We start from the raw sequence: 6,123 nt of genomic DNA on the forward strand, positions 1-6,123 counted from the left end.
ACAATACCAAAAAGACATCTGGTCTACCTTTCTGAACACATTGGACATGTGCATTTGGGGGTACTTTTTTTGCTTTTTAAAAGAAATATGAGTCTAAAGGCCTTACTTGCCATTTCCACTGGTAACTGATTGCACCTTCCTACCGCCCTGTTTATCCCATGTTCATTTCTAGCGTTCATTTCATCCCAGGGTCGGTTAAGTCCCAATAGCGGGCCCAAGGCATCAAGTTTCCACCACGCCTCCGAGCCCCGCCCACTGGCCGGAGGAGGCGCCCAGCTGACGGACAAAAGCACAACTTGCCAGCGCTGCCATCACCACCAGCTGCTGCCCTGGGCCACACACAGCTGGAGGCGCCCATCTGCCTTCTGGGCACACGAGCATGCATTTGGGCCCGGGAGGAAAACGGAGAGTGCTTTGCAAGACCTGCCAGGTGGTCCATTTGTTGTCATTGTTAAAATCCCAAGCCCGAAGCCCTTCTTTGACTACAGGGGAAGAGAAAAGACTGAGTGAGCACCGAAGCCTAGAAACAGAGCCACTGTTTGGGGTGAAGGCAACATGGGGTCCAGAGTCAGGGCCGAGGTGCATGTCTTTGGGTCAGATTTAGGAACATTTCATCAGAATCCTGCAGGCCCCTTAATGGTCTAAGTGGCATCTCTCAACTTGAGATTAAGGCAGACCTACTGGGGGTGCCGTCAGGAAAGCGCCCATGTGTGTTCCTCTGCTCCCTTGGCCCGCCCCCGTGTCCACTGCACTTCGGCCCTTGTGGTTCAGAAAACATAGCAGAAGCCACGGTCCCTTGGGTCAGGACCCCCTCTGCACTCAGGGCAGCACCTGCCTGAACAGGAGGCCCAGTAAGAGCAGCCTCCTGGCCTCTCCCAGTCCAATAGCCTTGGTGGGCCCTCTGGGACTCGGTGTCCTGTCTGGCCCAGAAAGTTCTCTCTTCTCTCCCTTTGGTCAAAGAAAGTCCGTGTACATAACGAAACTGCGCCATGCTGGCGAAGCCATCTCTCTCTGCTGCATGCCTTTGCATTCAAACGCCAAATAGGGGTTAGAAGGCCACCATTCTGACCTCCATGCTTTATCGGTCACTGTGTGACTCGCTGTGCGGTTTTTCTCCACGTGCTATACGAGTGAAGAATGCACACCAGTGTTTTAAAAGGTATTTTTATGTGTTTTTAAAAACTTTTTAAAATGAGCCTGACGCCTCTGTTTCAGCGTTCGGAGACATGCCCATGTTATTTTTAAAAATGTATGTGTAACTGATACTTCAGTTTTGCTTACCTGAGTTGTGTTTAATTTATATGCAATCTTTATAATATATGTATGTATTTCAGTTTCAACTACCATTTTTTTCTTTTATTACAGTTATAATTTGATCTTGCTCTGACTGTAATGCCAGTGGATGTCGCTCAATTCTTTGTATATGCAAATTGTAAGATCCAAAACATTCAGATACAAGGATAAATCTTTACTTTGACTCTCAGCCTGCGTCTCTTTCTTCCCTGCAGTCTTCTCTTCCCAGCCTTGTGCCTTAGATCCCTTTAGACAAGACATTCGTTAGGAGGTAAGCGCTGACTTATATAAGATGATTTTAGGGCTTCTAAAATTTAGCTCGGACACAGCATCAAGCAGCTCCCCTGGCAAGAGTGAGTGCAGTGGCCGGTGGGTGAGCCCAGTTCTCATCGTGCGTGAAGCGTGGAGTCAAATAACTCGCCCTGCAGGGGGCGCACGTTCCCCCTGGAATCCGAACAGGGCTCTGCGCGCTGTGCTGGTTTCTCAGAATCTCAGAAGGGAGGATGGCAGCGAGCTCCAAGCCCACGGCCAGGTGGAATCAGGAAATCCTTCTAACGTTGCTTCTCCTCTTAAGTAGTAACTCCTGTGAGGCCCCCCACGCTTGACACACCCTATGTCCCTGGTGGTCCCAGCTCTCTCTCCACCCTCCCCTGACCCACGCACCAGCTTCCTCTTTCACATACTCTGGGATTTAAACAGATGCTTTTTACTATTTGTTGTATTTATTTAATAAATAAATTTTATAAGCCTTGTTATATTTGTTAAAATGAGTGATCTGAAAACCTCTTATTCTTCTCCCTCCACTCAATTCACCCCCCCTTGCAAAAAAAAAAAAAACCCACCAGCAGTGATCGCTCTTTGCTCTACGTTGGGTTTAGCGTTGGTTTTCCTTCTGGGTCTGTCCGTCTGCGCGTCTGTCTATGTGGTAGATAAGGGGACGCCTTGCTTCTGCCCTCGGTGCGGTGGCTCCCTCCCCCGGGGAACAGAGGCGGAGAGGTGAAAGCTGGGGCACCCCCGGAGGCGGTGGATGGGGAGGAGAGGTCGGAAGAGGGGCCGCGAAGGTGCACACGGGCATCCCAGCCTACCAGGGACCAACCGGCCCAAGCCCACAGCCTCAGGAGGGTGCGAGGGGCCGAAAGGGGACAAACGCCAGGCCTGCCCCAGAGGAGCCCCTTGTCAGGTGGAAACGTACTGACGTGGCACCAGGTACTGGAAGGGTGGGAGGGCCGGTGGGCCCACGGCCGGGGGAGGTGAGCTCCCGGCTGGGGTTGGAGGGCACGGATTAGGGGCGTGCTGCTCAGCAGGCTCTGCGGCAGTACCCATGATTGGGTGACTCGGGGTGAGAGTCCTCCCCGTCCCAGGGTACAGGCTACCCCCCAAACCCAGGCTCTAGACACGAGACTAGCTCGGCAGCCAGGAGGGCTTCTGGCCTCCCCGGCCTGCGGCCTCCCCTCCTCCGACTCCCAGGTGGGGAGTTGTCTCCCGAGGCACCGGCCCCTGGTCTCAAAAGATGGTGCCACTGAAGCAACACAGGGAGATGTGTTTGTTGTAAAGCTCAAGCCAAACAGAAAGAGCGCATGTGAACTTGGCCCTTCACCCGACTCCTCTTCCCTGCCTCGATCCACTGATAACTTAGGGGTACGTCCTTCCAGACAGCTGTCCGCAGATTTAGAGCGTACAGCTACATAAACACACGGACTGTGGTTTGATGGTTTGTTTTTCAGAGCAACAGTGTCAGACTCCTGGTATAGCATCAAATCCAGGATGACAAAATTGCCAAATCCCCTTTACGTTCCAGTAAGACAGCCAGCACACTGCCAGTTGTCTCTTCCAAGGTGCCATCGGTTCTGAGATACGTCCTGACGTTCAAGAGGTTAGCAGTGGAAACCTTGTATCTTAGAAGCGACACAGCACACCGCCTATGGGCCGCTGTGCGACTTGCCCTTTTGTCTAATGCTCTGTGTTAGACTCTGGCCGTGTCAGCACGTGCACAGCTTCCTCGTCCTGTCTGAGGGCGCTTGGCATCCCCGGTGTAAACCACTGCAGGTGGACAGTGGTGGACGTCGGGCAGTTCCCCTCAGCCTGCGTTGTCACACTGCAGTTTTATGACGAACGTATTTGTGCAAATGTGTTTGCTCTCACGTGCAAAGTATCTCTAACAGAGAGCTTCCCAGAAGTGGAGTTTCTGGGTCAGAAAAACTGCCACCTCCAAAGGATGTCCCAACTCATCTGGCCACCTGTGGTGCAGATGGTGGCCATCTCTCTACCCATCACTGACCGGATAACAGCAAGCCTTTGAACTTTGTAAAATGGAGAGGCAAAAAAATCTGTCTTGCCTCATGCTTGCATTTGCCTGACTTCAGTGGGCTGAGCGTGTTGTCACACGTTTGTTGTTCGTGTTTCATCTGTGAATCACCAGTCCCTACTTTTTATCCATGCTCCTAATTGTGTCATTTGACCTGTCCTCATTGATTCATTGTAATTCTTTTTAAAACGTTGATATGACCCTTTGTTATTCCTATAATAAATGTTTCCCTTCAATATTTCATAAAGGACAGTCATCGATGGCTATTTAATGACCCTTGTCCAGGAAGCTTCAGGACTTGCCAGGCTGGAGGTGGGGCCGGTGAACGCAAGGCTGACTCCAGCATGACCCAGCCAACAAACGTACCAAGCCAGACCTTCACTCCGGGAAGCCGTCGTGTCGACGCCAGGAGGGGCTTCCCGGGAACGAGTCACGGGCCCTTTCCGCTCCTCTGTGAAGAGCGATATGGATGACCCCCCGGCTTACAGACCACCGGGTGCTCGGGTGTTGATGTGGTGCTCGTACCAGCAGGGAGGCTGCGACCAGGCCCAGGAGACGGCCCGGGCGCTGGGGGTCTGCACGGCGCCAGAACCAGGGTCCCTCGAGCTGTGGCTGCAGTGACACTGCTCTGTCTGGGGAGATGATTTCAGCAGCAATTATAGAGGAATTTTCTAGACAGCCCAGCAAATGGTAGGATCCCAGCCACAGTATCTTACATCGATTTTCGTTAAGTAGCTAGAATTTGCTTTATGGTCCTGACATTTGCGACGTAGTCTCTCCACAGCAACCCGGATGCCTCACCCCCGTGCCCGGCAGCCAAGGCCTAAGTTCCTCGGTCTTGACTCTGTTTAGGGCTGAGGGCGGCCTCCCCTTCCTTCCTTCCTCGGCATCTCCCGGCAGTAATGAACTTCAGACGCCCAGACACCGAAAACCCTTCTCTGCCCCTGATGGCAAACTTCCCCGGGGAAAAACTGACCCCCCCACGGGCTCCTACCCCAGGACTTGCCTGCAAGTTCTCTCCAGGATCTTGGTCACGTGAGGGTGGCCGGGAGCGACATGCGCTGGCACGTGCTGACTGTGGCCCCGGACAAACCCCCACCCCTGGACTCCCTACTTCTGTTCAGACGAATTGGATGTGGCCAGGGTTGCAGGGGGTCCCTATTCCCAAATATGAGGGCTAGTCCTGCGGGGCTGTGGGGGGCTGGCTGGTCAGGAGCGGGAGGAGCCGTCCAGCCGTGGAGCTGTGGACGGGGAGACAGGCCAGCGAACCAGCCCTCGGCCCCGCCCCGGGCGGCCCCTTCTCCTTCTTGGTTTGCTCCTGTTTTCTTTGGTCTGCCCTCCCTGTAATAAAAATACTGTGGGCTTTAAGATCATTTCATCTCAGACACCTCCTGAGTCTGGTCACCAGAGCAGAGGGACCGGTAAATCCATGGTCTGCCTTCCTGGATGGACACAGCTTAGTCCTAGGAGTGGGGAGGTCCAGGTTCCACTGGGCCACATTCTACCAAGAAGCACAGCAGGGCTCCGGGCCACAGAGCCGGGGACCAGCCCAGCCCAGCCCAGCCCGGGAGACAGGAGTGCAAGTGAGCAAGGCTTTTGGAGGGAGTCTCACTGGCGCTGAGCTCAGGGCTGAGGGAACCGTCTTACGAAGCAGGAGGTGGGGAAAGTCCCAGGCAGAGAAGAGAGCAGGGTGTGTGGTGTGTGTGTGTGTTCTTATGCATGTGTGCGCGTGTATAAGTGCGTGTCCATGTGTATGTGTGTATACGTGCCCGTGTATGTGTGCACGTCTGTGTCTGTGTGCCGAGGGGTACAGGGTCTTGCCGAAGGAAGGCAAGAATTGGCTGGTACAGAATTAGAGGAGAAAAGTCCAGGAGAGACTGGGGATGAGAAAGCCTGAAGATAAAAATGTAAAAATAGCTTCTGTTTACTGAGAACCTCCCGTCAGGGGGCTGCTCCTCGCTTGGAATCAGGCTCAGAGGTCACCAAGCCACACAGCACGTGGGTGAGCATTTATTTCTTGCACCCCCTTCTCAAACGCAGCCTGGCTGAATGGTTAATATTCCTGTCTGATGCTCCCCCAGAAACGTGCTAAATAAAGGTGTCCTGCGGACTCTTGTTTTTTAAAATATTTTTTTTGAATAGCTTTTCTAATCCGGCACCTCCCACTCTAGAAAATAAAACCAGCCTTGAGCTCTTGACATGCTGCGCTGATGAAGCTAAGAAAGCAGCTGGTCTATTTCGGTGAGGGTTTTGGTTAGAACTGAACCGCAAGGGGCTGTTTAACCAATCAGTACATTCCAGTCCCCAGGCATGCAGCTAACTGGGCTTTCTACGTGTAAGGGTCCTAATTCTTGCCAAGTCTAGGCCGGACAACTTAATCATAGAAAATTCCTACAACTTTAGTTTCTTGAGTCTTGCCCACCTAAATGGTGTCTTTATGACGCGCACCTTCTAAGAAAGTGCCTTTCCTAGTGAGGGCGCACTTCCTACAATACCCTCCCTGCTGCTGGCCAGGGTCCCACCCC

General features: G+C 53.0%; 1 protein-coding gene across 2 annotated transcripts in view; it reads left to right on the plus strand.

Moving 5' to 3' along the window:
• The window catches only part of PTPRE (protein tyrosine phosphatase receptor type E), a 149,200-nt gene extending 147,185 nt beyond the window's left edge, over positions 1-2,015 (plus strand). Inside the window, exon 21 of one of the 2 annotated variants that reach the window (XM_072972110.1) lies at positions 173-2,015. The gene's annotated coding sequence lies outside the window, so the exon portion shown is untranslated. The remainder of the gene's footprint in view (positions 1-172) is intronic. The other variant, XM_072972111.1, reaches the window with a different exon arrangement.
• The last annotated feature ends 4,108 nt before the right edge of the window (positions 2,016-6,123 follow it).

Source organism: Vicugna pacos, chromosome 11 (assembly GCF_048564905.1).
Source record: "Vicugna pacos chromosome 11, VicPac4, whole genome shotgun sequence".
NCBI lineage: Eukaryota > Metazoa > Chordata > Mammalia > Artiodactyla > Camelidae > Vicugna > Vicugna pacos.